Source organism: Martes martes (genome assembly GCF_963455335.1).
Source record: "Martes martes genome assembly, chromosome: 1".
NCBI classification, from domain to species: Eukaryota; Metazoa; Chordata; class Mammalia; order Carnivora; family Mustelidae; genus Martes; species Martes martes.
The window spans coordinates 140,241,587-140,256,806 of NC_137888.1; positions in this window are offsets into that span (position 1 = coordinate 140,241,587).

Here is a 15,220-nt window from a genome sequence, read left to right on the forward strand (position 1 = left end):
ATAAAAGACAACAATGTGAAGCTGGAATCTGCCAAAATCCTAGAGGAGAACATAGGCAGTAACCTCTTTGACATCGGCCACAGCAACTTCTTTCAAGACATGTCTCCAAAGGCAAAGGAAACAAAAGTGGAAATGAACTTTTGGGACTCGATCAAGATCAAAAGCTTCTGCACAGCAAAGGAAACAGTCAACAAAACAAAGAGGCAACCCACGGAATGGGAGGAGATAGTCGCAAAGGACACTACACACAAAGGGCTGATATCCAAGATCTATAAAGAACTCCTCAAACTCAACACACACAAAACAGATAATCATGTCAGAAAAATGGGCAGAAGACTGAACAGACAATTTTCCAAAGAAGACCTACAAAGGGCTAACAGACACATGAAAAAATGTTCATCATCATCTCCCATCAGGGAGATTAAAATAAAAACCACATTGAGATTCCACCTTACACCAGTTAGAATGGCCAAAATCAAGAAGACAGTAAACAGCATGTGTTGGAGAGGAAGTGAAGAAAGGGGAACCCTTCTTACACTGTTGGTGGGAATGCAAGTTGGTGCAGCCACTTTGGAAAACAATGTGGAGATTTTTTAAGAAATGAAAAATAGAGCTACCCTATGAGCCTGCAATTACACTATTGGGTATTTACCCCAAAGATACAGATGTAGTGATAAGAAGGGCCATCTGTACCCCAGTGTTCATAACAGCAATGGCCACAGTCGCCAAACTGTGGAAAGAGCCAAGATGCCCTTCAACAGATGAATGGATAAAGAAGATATGGTTCATGTATACAATGGAGTATTATGCCTCCATCAGAAAGGATGAATACCCAACTTTTGTATCAACATGGACGGGACTGGAGGAGATTATGCTGAGTGAAGTAAGTCAAGCAGAGAGAGTCAATTATCATATGGTTTCACTTACTTGTGGAGCATAAGGAATAACATGGAAGACATTGGGAGAAGGAAAGGAAAACTGAATTGGGGGAAATTGGAAGGGGAGATGAAGCATGAGAGACTGTGGACTCTGAGAAACAAACTGAGGATTTTGGAGGAGAGGTGGGTGGAGGGATAGGTGAGCCTGGTGGTGGGTATTAAGAAGGGCAGGTATTACATGGAGCACTGGGTGTGGTGCATAAACAATGAATCTTGGAATACCAAAAAATAAAGAGTCAAAAAAAAAAAGGTAAGAGAACCAGGGCACCTTGGTGGCTCAGTTAGTTAAGCATCTGCCTTCGGCTCAGGTCATGATACTAGGGTTCTGGGATTGAGCCTAGCAGCAAACTCCCTGCTCAGTGCAGAGTTTGCTTCTCCTTCTCCCTCTGCCATTCCCCCTGCTTGTGCTCTCAAGCTCTGTCAAATAAATAAATGAAATCTTTTAAAAAAAGTAAGAGAACCAATTTCTAATTGGGAAACATTGGATTGAGAATCTGAAATAAAGCTTGTGGAATTGGAATCCTCATTCTAGGTCCATCATTATATAATACATAAAATAGGAGTAGAAAGAAAGCCTATCTTTCAGTTAACAACTATCAATAAATGAAAGATTATACTATTCAGGTTATCTAGAGTGTAATAAATTCTTGACGATCTGGATGTTGAAGGATTCAGATGGGTGATCCTTGCTTAGGTTTCCTCAAATGGTTTCAGTCAGATGGTGGCTCAGTCTGGAGTCATTTAAAGGCTTGTTATTCATATACTTCATGCCTGGAATAGCTGCGGGCTGGTTGGTTGTGTGTGTCTATCTCCTTGTGAACTATCCTTGTGGCTAATTTGGATTTCTTCACTGTATGGTAGTCTCAGGGGGAGCTGGAACTCTTATATGGAGCCTGGTTCTGTTGGGGGAGGTCATCAAGAGGATGTGACCTCTTGTTGACCAGCAAGCTGGACCTGGGCTATCAGAGGCTCCTGACTCTCTCCCCCAACCTTGGAATGTAGATTCTACCCACTGTTCCCATAGTGGGAGTCATTTTCTAGGATGCAGCCCTGGGAGAGTAAGGTGTTACTAAGATTATCTGAACTGAATAGGTTTCTGAACCCAGCTAAGACCTCTATATAAACAGTTAAGATTCTGGTGGGTGAGTGGGTGAGTGCAGAGATCTCCTCATCTTGTGGCAACCCAAATAAGCCTTGTAAGTAAAACTTACTTATTACTTATTATTAAAACCTGCTTATTAATACTGCCGCCTACTGACCAGGACAGGCCTGCTTCTTCCTTCAGTTTTTTTTTTTTTTTGTCCTCCATGTACAGGGTACAGTTCCATATTTCACCCAGGAAGCTCTTGAGTTTGCAAACCAGCAGATTCTGCTGGAGACAGTGCTCAAGAGAAAGGAGTTGGAGGCTTCCAGTCTCTTACTTCCTGGGCTCTGACATTGGAAACAGTGTCTCTTCTGCTATGTTCTCTGTCTGAAACTGTCACGGAGTGCACCCTCTTCCTTCCTTCCTTCCTTCCTTCCTTCCTTCCTTCCTTCCTTCCTTCCTTCTTTCCTTCCTTCCTTTCTTTCTTTCTCTCTCTTTCTTTCTTCCTTCCTTCCTCCCTCCCTCCCTCCTCCTTCTTCCTCCTCCTTCTTTCCTTCCTTCCTTTCTTCTTTCTTGAATTTTATTTTATTTTTGTTACTTTTAAATTTTATTAATGCCTTAAGTTTGTGCGTCTTCTAAAACAAGATATGTACTGGGGTGCCTGGCCAGCTCAGTCAGAAGAGCATGTGATCCTGAATCTCAGGGTCGTGAGTTTGAGCCCCACATGGGGTATAGAGATTCCTTAAATAAATAAATATTAAAGAAAGCAAGGTAAGTGCTTTAAAAAACATTCTTAAACATAAATAGACCAATGGATGTTTAAGTAATTTATTTCTAAAGCATGCACATCATTTTTATTCAGGTGTCTATAAGAAAAGAAAATGAGCTTTAATAATGAATTCTGTAACACTGAAAAGAAATAAAAAAATAAATAAAAATTTTTACAAAAGAACATTACTCAACCTTAAAAAAAAAAGAAAATGAGCTTTAAGTCTTTTTCTTTGGGTTAAAGACATTTGGAAATTATTATTCAGGAATGCCTAATGTTTTCCTAGAACAAATGTATTTTCCAGTAGGAAATGCTGATGGAATTAAAAGGCATTAGTGTTGATAAGAAGATCAAGAAACATTTATGCTATGTGTCATCACCAAGAAGAGTTCCAATGGACCTAAAATATATGTCAAATAAATGAATGAGGTAGTGTGAATTAAAAAGATTTAGCTGGAAGAACAGGTAGCTTGAGCCAGGTTAGGTGACACATATATATTCAAGGCACATGACTAGAATTACACAGGTGGCTAGGTTTTATAGACTACTCTGTTCTTTCCTTTGGAAAATAGTCAGGTGTAATAGAATTTCTGTTTACTGGCATTTATTGATAAATAAATGCAATTAGATTTAGGACAGCACATGTCCTTTTAGATACACACCAAAAGTACATAGTGGCTAACTGATGCCAGTGTAGGCTAGCAGTAGGATTATAGGCCATTTTCCCTGCACTGCAGTTAAATTGCTGTTAGACTGTCTGGTATTGTTTCTTTATATCATATTGTCTCCTCTCAAGTGTTGCCAAAGAATTCTTTAAAACTAGGGAGATTAAAGGATTTATTAATCTGTAAAGGATACTGAAATTATTATTCACCAGCAGTCAAACCCAAACCCTAGAGTTGACTGTTGACTATGGTGTATGAAGGGGAGATAGTTTGGGAAATTTTTTATATTTTAATTGAAATATAGTTGACACACAATATCATCTTAGTTTCAGGAATAGAACATAGTGATTTGACAATTATGCACATTATGAAATGTTCACCATGATAAGTATAGTCACCATCTATGACCATAGAAAATTATTGCAATCTTATTGACTATATTTCCTATGCTGTACTTTTCATTTTTGTGACTTATTTATTTTATAACTGGAAGTTTGTACCTTTTAACCCCTTTTCCAGCTAAGGAGACATTAACATATGCTATAGGCAAAGGAAAGCCACAAGAACTTGACATTCTTCCCATTAAGAGGTGGAGCCTACATCCCCTCCCTTTGAAAATGGGTGAGCTCTTAAATATACATTTCCCCATGCCTCTTTTCTCTAGCAAATACCAGTTTGTAGCAAATACCAGTTTGTTCTCTGTATTTATGAGCTTATTTTTATTTTTTATTTGTTTTTTTTTTCCAGATTCCACATATAACTGAAATTATATAGTAATTGTTTTTCTCTGCCTGACTTACTTCACTTAGCATAATGCCCTCTAGGTCCATTCATGCTGTTGCAAATGGCAAGATCTCACTTTTTTTTTTTTTTTTAAGATTTCATTTATTTATTTGAGAGAGAGAGAAAGAGCATGCATGGAGGGGGAGTGAGAGGGAGAAGCAGACTCCATGTTGAGCAGGGAGCGTGACGTGGGGCTCGATTCCAGGTTCTTGAGATCATGACCTGAGACGAAGGCAGACACCTAACCAACTAAGCCACCCAGGTGCCCCAAGATCTCACTTTTTAATGGCTGATTAGTATCCCATTGTGTATATATACCATATCTCCTTCATCCACTTATCAATGGACACTAAGGTTGTTTCCATGTCTTGGTCATTGTAAATAATGCTGCAATAAATATAGGGGTATAACTTTTCAAAATCATATTTTCATTTCCTTTGGCTATAAGTCCAGAAGGAATTACTAGATATGATAGCTTGCTTTTTTTTTTTTTTTTTGATATGATAGCTTTTTAAAAAATTTTGTGGGGCGCCTGGGTGGCTCAGTGGGTTAAGCCTCTGCCTTCGGCTCAGGTCATGATCTCAGGGTTCTGGGATTGGGCCCCATGTTGGGCTCTCTGCTAGGCGGGGATCCTGCTTCCCCCAACCCCCTGCCTGTCTCCCTGCTGCTTGTGATCTGTAAAATAGATAAATAAAATCTTTAAAAAAAAATTTTTTTTTTTAAGGAACTTCCATACTGGTTTCCGCAGTGGCTGCGCCAGTTTACCTTCTCACCAGCAGTGTTTGAGTGTTCCCTTTTCTCTACATCGTTGCCAACACTAGTTATTTCTTCTTGTCTTTTCGATACTAGCCTTCTGACTGGTGTGAGGCGATAACTCCTTTGGTTTTGATTCACATTTCTCTGATGCTTAGGGATGTTGAGCATCTTTTCATGTGTGTATTGGCCATCTGTGTGTCTTCTTTGGAAAGCGTATATTTAAGAGCTCACCCATTTTCAAAGGGAGGGGATGTAGGCTCCACCTCTTAATGGGAAGAATGTCAAAGCCCTTGTGGCTTTCCTTTGCCTATAGCATATGTTAATGTCTTCTCAGCTGCACTTGGTTCTCACCAGCATAACTTGGTTTTAATAGAATAAATGGAAGGTGTTAGCCTAAAATTAGTTCTTAAAGCTTACGTACTCATTATATCAAGAAATACTAAATTTGAAATACTTGTCTACATTATATGTACACTATTCATTGATTGTTGTGTCCTTTTTAAAATTACAACTTCAAAAGGTAAGAGGAAAAATCAAAGGTAGAATAGATGAGATATCATTTTCTATTAGTTTAGGAAATTAATATATATCTTAAGGCCATCACGGCTAGTGAAGAGATTGCATATAAAGTCTTTGAAGATTTATTTTCCTCATTTTGGTCTTTATATTATGCACTAGCAAATGATTTTGGTGCCCTCATTTGTGTGTGTGTGTGTGTGTGTGTGTGTGTCTTTGGAGGAAATAAACTTACATACACAGTTCTCTCAATTGCAGATGTTTAGACAATTAAAGGAGGGATTTGCAAAGCCCAAAGCAAAATTAATTTTGACCTTGGGAAAAAATGTTAAAAATGAACTTTTGCTTTTTAAAAAAATCTTCCCATTTAAAATCTAAGAAACCAATATTTGGTGTATGTTTTCCCCTATGGGCATAACCTGGATTCTGTAGCTGTATAAAATCTTTCTTGGTGATATGATTTTGTTGGATATAATTTGTTAAACATAATAATTTAATGATAACTAATATTTGCTGAACACAAAGTATGTTCCAGGTACTGTGCTAAGTGCACAGATAAGTGCAGTAGCTCAATTAATCTTCTCAGTAGCTATATGAAGTAGGTACTAATATTATCTCCATTTTCCAGATGGGGAAGTGGAGATGTTGAGAGGTTACATCATTTGCCTAAGTTTATATGACAGTGATTTGGGAATTCATACCTAAGTGTGACTGATTCTGGGGACTGGGTTTTGTTTTTTTTTTAACGTTTTGTTTATTTAGGTAATCTCTACACCAGACATGGGGTTCCATCCAACTCACAATCCAGAGTCACACGCTCCTCTGACTGAGCCAGCTAGGCACTCCTGGAGACTGACTGTTTTATCATCTGATAATACATTCTCCAAACACAGTCAGTGACCTTATGATCAGTGAATCTCATCTAGTTTTGGATGTGGCTCATATAGGCTGGGAGAAACTATAGAGGCTGAATCATAAGACCTACTTTTCTGTTGAAAAAGTCTTTATAATAAAGAATTAGAGAGAAACAGAAATTAAAAAATAGTGGCTTACTTGCTATTACAGTAACGTGTCATCTATGAGAGAAATTTAAACCTATATATATGATTTTTTTATTATATATCAATACCTTATAAACTGAAATACAGCTTGGTAATTTTACATTTACCTTGAAATATGTTATTCAGATGACCCAGGGACACCTGGGTTGGTTAAGGTCTTGACTCTTGATTTTGGCTCAGGTCATGATCTCAGGGTCCTAAGATTGAGCCTGGCATTGGGCTCCCTGCTCGGTGGGGAGTCTGCTTGAGATTTGTCTCCCTCTTCTGCTCCCTATACCCTCTAAAAATAAATAAATAAATCTTTAAAATAAATAAATAATAAGTAAACAACCCAAATTTATAGGCAGTGTATCACCTAATAAAATATCTTCTACCATAAAAGCAAAATTGTGGGGATTTTGTATGTATCTGCTTCAGCCATAAGCTATGGCCAACTCATACTTGCAACTCAATGCAAAGCCCTTAAAGTGTATTTACTGAGAGATTATGGATCAAAAAAATGTTGCTAAATATAGTTTTTGCAAGATGTGTACAGTTAGTCAAATAAAAAATGTTAAACCATGATGATGTAGCTAAACTAACTGTAATGATAAATAAAAAGCAAGAGTCATAATTGAAGACCATGACCAATTCAAGGCAACACATATATTTTAAGAAAGAGGACTTTCTGAATACTGGAGGATTAATTAATTAGGCAAAAACTTATTGAGAGGCCTCCTGGGTGGCTCAGCTGGTTAAGGTCTGACCTTGGATTTCAGCTCAGGTCATGAGCTCTGAGATCATGGTTGTGAGATGGAAATTTGGGGGCTCCATGCTTAGCTTGTAGTCTTGAGATTCTCTCTCTCCCTATCCCTCTACCCCTTCCCTGCTCACGTGTTCTCTTTCTCTCGATAAATAAAATACTTTTAAAAAGAGTACTTATTGAGAGCCTATTATTTGCCAGTTTTTCTAGAAAAAGATCTTGGAAAATATCTATGAATAAAAAAAGAAAAAAGAGGCTTTCCTTTTAGTGCTTACATTCTAGTGGGAGATTCAGATAATAAAGACTAAATAATTGGGGTGCCTGGGTTGCTCGTTTGGTTAAGCGTCCGACTCTTGATTTTGGCTCGGGTCATGAACTCAGTGGTGTGGGATCCAGCCCCATATTGAGTCCCAGATCCAGCCTGCACTCAGCGTGGGGTCTGCTTATCCCTCTCCTTTTGCTCCTCCCTGCCCCGCCCCTCTCGTATCTCTAAAACAAATAAATAAAAAAAAACTTTTAAAAAATTTAAAAAAGAATGTTTAAAAAATAAAATAAGTAAATTGTATCCCCTGCCTGTAGTTGACAGTTACTATCTAAGAAGAAAAATGGAGAGCCAAGTAAAGAGATTGGGAGTATTAAGTATAGGAGATTAGTTACAATTTTAACTACAGGGAGATAAGAGCAAGAGTCATCGAGGAGGAGACATTTAAGAACAGACTTCAGGTGAGGGCATTTGCCAAGTGAATTTCTAATAGAAGGACATTTAGGGAGAGGGTACATCCAATATACAGGCTCTTAGGCAGGGGAGTGTCCATGGGGGAAAAGACAGCCACTGTGGCTGGAGTGGGGTAAGCAAGGGGAAAGATGATATCAGACGAGTAAGGGTGCTGGGAGGCATTCTTCATGTCTGAGTGAGATGGGAAGCTGTTGAAGCGTTTTGTGCAGAGCAATATAATATAGCTTATAATCTATTAGGCTGCTCTGTTGAGAATAGATTGTAGGAAGGTGAGAATGTAAGCAAGGACCCCAGTTAGGAGTCTGTTGCAGTCATCCTGATCAAAGTTGATGCTGACTCATGCCGGGGTCCTAATGATGGAAGTGTTGAGAAGCGGCTGTAGTGTGACTAGGTTTTGGAGTAGAGCCTATATGGACTTTATGCAGCATGTGAAAACAAGAGAAAAGTCAAGGGTGACTCCAAGGTTTTTTGCCTTGGAGAAGTAGATGGTTGAAGTTGCCATCATTTGAAGATGGAGAAGGCTGTAGGAGTAGCAAGTTTTGGGGAAAAGATCAGGAGTTCTGCTCAAGTCACATGAAGGTGCAGTGTTTATTAGCTATCTAAGTGAAGACATTAAAGTAGGCACTTGGTAAAGAGTTTGGAGTTCAGGAAGGAGAAAGAAGGCTGGGCTGAGGTTATACATTTAGGAGTTATTGGTGTGTAAATAGATGGCATTTAGGTTGTGAGAATGGATTGTTTAGCTAAAAACGGTATGTGCGATTACATGCGAAAAAGCAGGATGAAGGACTGTGCTCTGGTGCCTTCCAGGACTATCAGGTCTATGAAAGGAGGAACTAGCCAAGAAGACCAAGAAACAATGGCCAAAGATGCCCCTTTTAAGAGAGACTGGTACTCTGGAAGAAGAGAAGAGAAAGCACACCATAGAGCAGGGAGCCTGACTCAGATGCCACTGATAGATCGGGTACAGTCAGGACTGAGAATTGACCATTGAACTTAGCAATTTATAATCAAGTACTGCTTATGCTTATGCTTGATAGGAGATTTGCTATGTTGCATGATAGATAACAAGCCTATTAAAATACCGAATGAGAGGTTATGGACACTGGGGAGGGTATGTGATATGTTGAATGCTGTGGAGTGTGTAAGCCTGACGATTCACAGACCTGTATCCCTGGGGCAAATAATACATTATATGTTAATAAAAAAAATACTGAATGAGAGTCCTTAGTAAACACTAGTAAATGGCTAACTTTAGTTTAGAAATGACAAATTTCAATAGTGCTCCATAGCTCACACAAAACGGTAGCACAGCATTCCAGCCAGAATGCCTGGGTTCAGACTGGTTCCACTGGCTAAGTGACTCTGATCTTGGGCAATGAATTGTACTCTCTGTGGGCTTCTGTTTTGCCGCCTGTAAATAGGGATGACAAAGAATCTATCCCTTAGGTTTGGCGTGAAGAATAAATGAGTAAATCCATGTAAAGAGAGCATTTCTGAGAGTACCCGGCACATTTATAAACTCTCAACAAAGGCTAGCTACTATTAGTTCTATTATTAACCTATTGCTAGAATATGATGAAAATAATAAGGTCTGTGGAATACACACCCTATAGTGTATCACCCAACTGTAACAAGCACAGAACTTGTAGATGTGATCATTTGGGGGTCTCTCAGGGAAATCTCTAGCTCACTGATTGCACGTGGATCCACACTGTGGATTTCCTCTGTTCAAGTGAATAGACTGGGGAAATTGTTAGAGTTCACTTTTGTTTGGGTCTTAAAAGGGGAAAAATATTGCTGAAATCACTTTCTTAAATATTGATCATTTTTTCCTGCTCTCTCCTTCCACACTGGCTTTCTACTCTTCTAGTCTGGATTTTTGGGAAAGAATGGGAGAAGAAAAAACTAAAGAAAGGGAAAAGGTAATAAGAAGGAAAAAAAGAAGAAATGTGGGAGGAGCATGTTGGAGACATACCCTTCTATTTCTTTGTGTGCAAGAAAGATAAAAAGAAATTAGATGTTTGGTTTGACTTCTTTGTTGCCAAAGAATAAAAAGAAACAGAGTGGTGGTGGTATGAATTGAATTTTTTATCTTAATAAATTTAGATGTACGCATGCCTAGATGTTTGAGGTCAGACAATTTGCTTTGGAGTGGAAATGACTCAAATGTGAACTTCTGTGACCTCCAATGCTTGGCTAAACATCTGGTTTTCCTCCCAATCTCCATTCAGAGACACGGGGCCCAAATAATGCCTGAAGTTATAATCTGCTACAGCTGCCAGTATTCACAAAATCAACCTTCTGTCTTTGGAAGCAAGTAGAAGGGAAACTACCAGCAGAAAATTTATCTTTTCCACCTTTTGTGCTCCCAACGGGCTTAATGGCTTCTCTACTCAATAAATGTTCAATGGATGAATTAATGTGGAAAAATACATTGCAGGAGCATTAGATATGAGGTGACTGGGCAGCAATTCATTGATTGCTAAGATTTGATTAATCAGATCTAGCTTGTTAATGTTTCTTATGTATGTGAAGTGGGTGAGGATATCCCAGACCACAGAAAGCAGCTGGGCACAAAGTGTAGCTTTCTAAATCTTTCTGTAACCCAATCTAATCTCTTTTCCGAATCCCTATTCTGTTGATTGCAGAAAAATAATAATCTTAATAAATTATGAAAAACCTAACAGATAAGATGCTCTTATGCCCCCAAGCACATTATCTTGGCCAGACTTCTGATTTAAGTCTTGGCTGGGTGCACAATCCTGTATGGGCTTTGACTTATATCCAACTGTCAGCCTCCAGGCTGAAGCGTTTGTGCTGAGTCTCTGCTTTTTGTGCTCGTGGGTTTGTTCGACTCACAAATGTTGGCAGCCGCTAGCTTGGCTTGCAGTGTTCAGGCAGCTTGGAAGTATGGAAGAATGAACACTTCTGAGAGTGTGATGGTTAATTTTATGTGTCAACTTGACCGGGATGCAGGGTGCCCCAGATATTAAACATTGTTCTGAGTGTTTCCATGAGGGAGTCTTTGGATGAGATTAATGTTTAAATTGGTATCTACCTGCCTGGGACACTGTGGGTGGACCCATCCAATCAGTTGAAGGCCTAAATACAACAAAATGGCTGACTGTCCCTCAAGTAAGAGAGAATTCTTCCTGCCTGATGGCTGGTGGACTGGAACATTGTCTTTTTCCTGCTTTCAGACTCAAACTGAAACAATGGCTCTTCCTGAGCCTTGAGCCTGCCCTTCAGACTGGAACTAAATAGTCAGCATTCCTAGGTTTCCAGTTTGCCAACTCACTCTGCAGATCTTGTGACTTGTCAGTTTCTATGATCATGTGAGTCAGTTCCTTATAATACATTTCTACACACACACACACACACACACACACACCCTACTGTTTCTGTTTTTCTGGAGAACCAGAGTAGTATGGATAGCATCCCTTGATCATTTGCGAATGGGTGATAACTGGATAAATGCCTCAGCCTCCCATCCTTCAGGTGGACAGTTCTCTCTATGAGTCTCAGGAAGTCCCACAGGAAATGAGTTCCCATTGCTCACAAGGTCGACCTCAATAACACTCCCTTACATTGGCTTTGCTGTTTTCCCAGTTTTCCTCTTTCAGTCCCTCATTCTTGTTCTCTGGAATCACCCCATAAAAGGCACCCACACTCAGATTCAGGCTCTTCTTTTAGGGAAACCCAAACTAAGACGTAGAGTCATTTTATATTTAACCTCTGCCAATTTGGACATTTTCCCTTCCCACTTCCTCCCTGAAACAGCATCTAAGATTTCAGGGAATTTATAAAGTGCCACGGTTTTGGAGGGAGGAATCTGGAATGTTTTTGGTCTCTGTTTTTTTGCTTCCTCTGCTACAATGGTCTCAGCTCATTCTTAACCATCACTACCCATCATCGTGGCTTTGCTGGAACACTTGTATTCCCCTTGACCTTGCTTATTAGCTCATGAATTCTGTTTCTTTTTCATCATGACTTAGAGCCTTTTATGATCGACTTCTCTCACCTTCTTCTATTTCTGTGCTTTCTGAGATTACCCTTGGTGACATCATTTGTACTCTGTTGCTGTTCTAAGCTAATGAAGTGTGGGGGACCCCAAGGACCTTGCTTGCTTTCAAGGGCCCTTCCAGGAACTTGAACTCAGGTTCTTATTGCCTTTAGACTCTAAAACTTATGTGGGGGTTCAATCAGTCTTCCCCACACTGGATTTGATCAGCAGAGCATGAGGGACAGAAGGGACAGAGCCCCTCTCAAAGATTCATGGTATCTCATGGCCTTACTTCTCCCTGCCTCTGTCTCTTATTGACTTCTCTTCAACCCTCAAGCACAGTAAAGCAGACACTGTTGATGCCTTGCCCCATTTGCTCTTATTTCCTCCCTCACCTAGCTATGGACCTTCTAACACCCTGCGTTAGAAGCTATAGACCTTCTAACCCCCCACTCAAAGTTCCTGCACCTGTCTCTTTCTGTTTTCTCTGCTTGAGAGCTTTCTCAGCTATCGTGGGAGCTTGCTTGCCTGAGCAGGTACAGCTCAGAATTATACAGTACTGACATCTCTGTGGGTAGCTGTTGGCCAGCAGGTGAGGGGATTTGGGAGATAAAGACCTCAATCTGCTTGTCTTTCAGTGACAAGATGCTGAGGGGTGCTTTCCACAATTTCTCAGAGGGTCCCTAAGCAGTTTTAGCTCCAACTGCCCACACTTGCAAACCAGCTCAGCAACACACCATTTATTTACTGTCCTCCTTTCTCTGTCTCACATCTCACCTATGTATCCTGAACCCACCTTCCAAAGAAACTACCCACACCCAAGTCATTGTCTCAGGCCAAGAAAAATTTCTTAGATGGATGGGACAAAATTCTCTTGGCGTGTATTCTTTGAAAACTTCCTGTCACAGGTAGACTGTGGCTTTTCAACTTAAAAACCAAAGATGTTCCATTTTTCTTCTCTTTTCTCTCTAGACAATTCAAATTGCTCCAAATGGTCAAGGGCCACAGGTTAAAAGGAAGAAAAGAAGACCAAAAACAAACATTCCCCTTACCATGTATATCTGTCAACTAAGACAACCTTCCCGCACAAAGGAAAGCTGTTCATGGTTAAAAGTGTTTGTGTAGTCATCTACAACCTGGGACTGCCATTCCTGGCATAGCAACGGAACCCTCTGGAGGTCTTTAGCCCATCTGTCATCCCTTGCCACAAGGCGCAATTCTCCAGTTGTATCTGCCTATGCAAATAGGCCAACAGCAGGTATTCCTGAGGAATAGGGAAACCATTTCCCCGGACAGCTGCTGCTGAATACAGATGTGGGTACTCGAACCTCCAACAGGTTGCTATAAGCGGGTGCCAGACATAAGCATTCAGAGAAGATTGATTTTATTGTCTGCTAGGTTTATGACTGAGGAATATGCTTCACCGACCAGCTTTTGATTAAATCACAGAGAAGTGCTAAAGATGTTTTCTTGTTGAGTGCACGGACCCTTCTGATAAACAATAAACATCATGCTGGAGAAACCAGCACTTTCTGCAAACAGTTTGCACCTTACAGGCATTAGCATATGCCAAGGTCATGCATGACTATTTCAAACAACTGGTTCAGTTAGGGAAAAAAAAAGAAGTGTGAATTGCAATGGAAGCAGGGGCAATTTAGCCTAGGGATATAGGTCATTCCTTTTAAAAAATGTCTATTTCTTTCATGAAGAGAAAATGATTAAAGAAGCTTTTTGGAGATGTTTTTGGTTGGATTATCCCCAAAGCATCCCTGAGATAAGGATTTAAATGCATATAGTTTATTTAGGAAGCATAGGTGAAGAGTGGGGAAGTGAGATGGAGAAGGGAAGAAATCCAGTCAATGGTGTGCTATCAAGCCGGTTATCACTTTGGGCAACTAAGGCTCAACTCAACTGGGGGGAAATTCTGGAGACAGTGTGGCATGTGTCCCAACCCTGAGAGAAGAAGTAGGTCCCAATCCCGAGAGACGAGGAAGTAGGGGTGCTTATTCTCCAACCCTTGTCAGTCACTGGCTGAGGGCTACCTCCTGGAGGACTTTGTGAGGACCATCATGAGGTGCCACCCAGATTCTCCTTTAGGGAAGGACTTGTTGCCCAGCTTCAGGGGGTACTGTCAATGGATAACCTTCCACTATCCACCCATTCAATAATTGCCTTAGGTGCAGGAAATGACCTTGCCAAGGTCTCATCCTGCCATGGTCGCCCATATCCAATGACTGATTAAAAAGCCTGGCTATCTAAACTCAACTTGGGACAATTCTAATTTGCTTCCAGAACTCCCCACAAGGTTGGTTGAGGCTGTTGCTGGAACTGTGCACTGAGCCAATTTGAATTTTCCTTCTGCCCACTCCTATTCCTTTACCTATCTCTGTGGATGTTAATCCCAGGAGAACTCTTGAACGAACATCCTGCACACTAAAGTCCATCTCATAGTGCTTCCTGGAGAACCTAACCAGGGGTGGGCTTTCATTCCCCGCCACTCAGGTAGAGTCCCAGGGGATTTCAGTGGGAGGCTATGGGTGTGTGCTGAGTTGTTGAATGGTGAGGGCAGGGTACATGATGTCTGCTGAAGAGGTGGGAATGTGGTGGTTATTTCTTTGTTTCCATTGATCAGGGGAGGTGAGATCACATGAGGGCAGTGGGAACTAAGAGGTTTAATGAATGGCTGGAGAGCTAGGGAGGGGAGCCACTGAGGAGTGATTTGGTGTCCAATATGTTGGTGGTGAATTCAAAGCCCCAGGATTGAGTAGGAGGGCAGATGGGCTAGCAGATGGATAGCTGAGGGTAGAGAGGGGAGATGGAAGAAGAAACAAAGGTAGTCCAGAAGGGTGAAAAGTGAAATAATAGAACCAGTAGGCACTCTATGTGTTAGCTATTACTATTATTATTACTATATTATGGGCTGAATTGTGTGTCCCCCAAATTATTATGTTGAAGCCCTAACCTTTAGCACTTGCAGTATGACTGTTTTTGGATTTAGGGCCTTTGAAGCTGAAATTCAAGTAAAATGAAGCTGTTAGCTTGGGTCATAATTCAGTCTAGCTGGAGTCCTTACAAAAAGAGATTAGGGCCCATAGAGATACTAGGAAAGCACACACACAAATACAACCACGTGAAGACACGGTGAGAAGCCAGTCATCTGAAAGCCA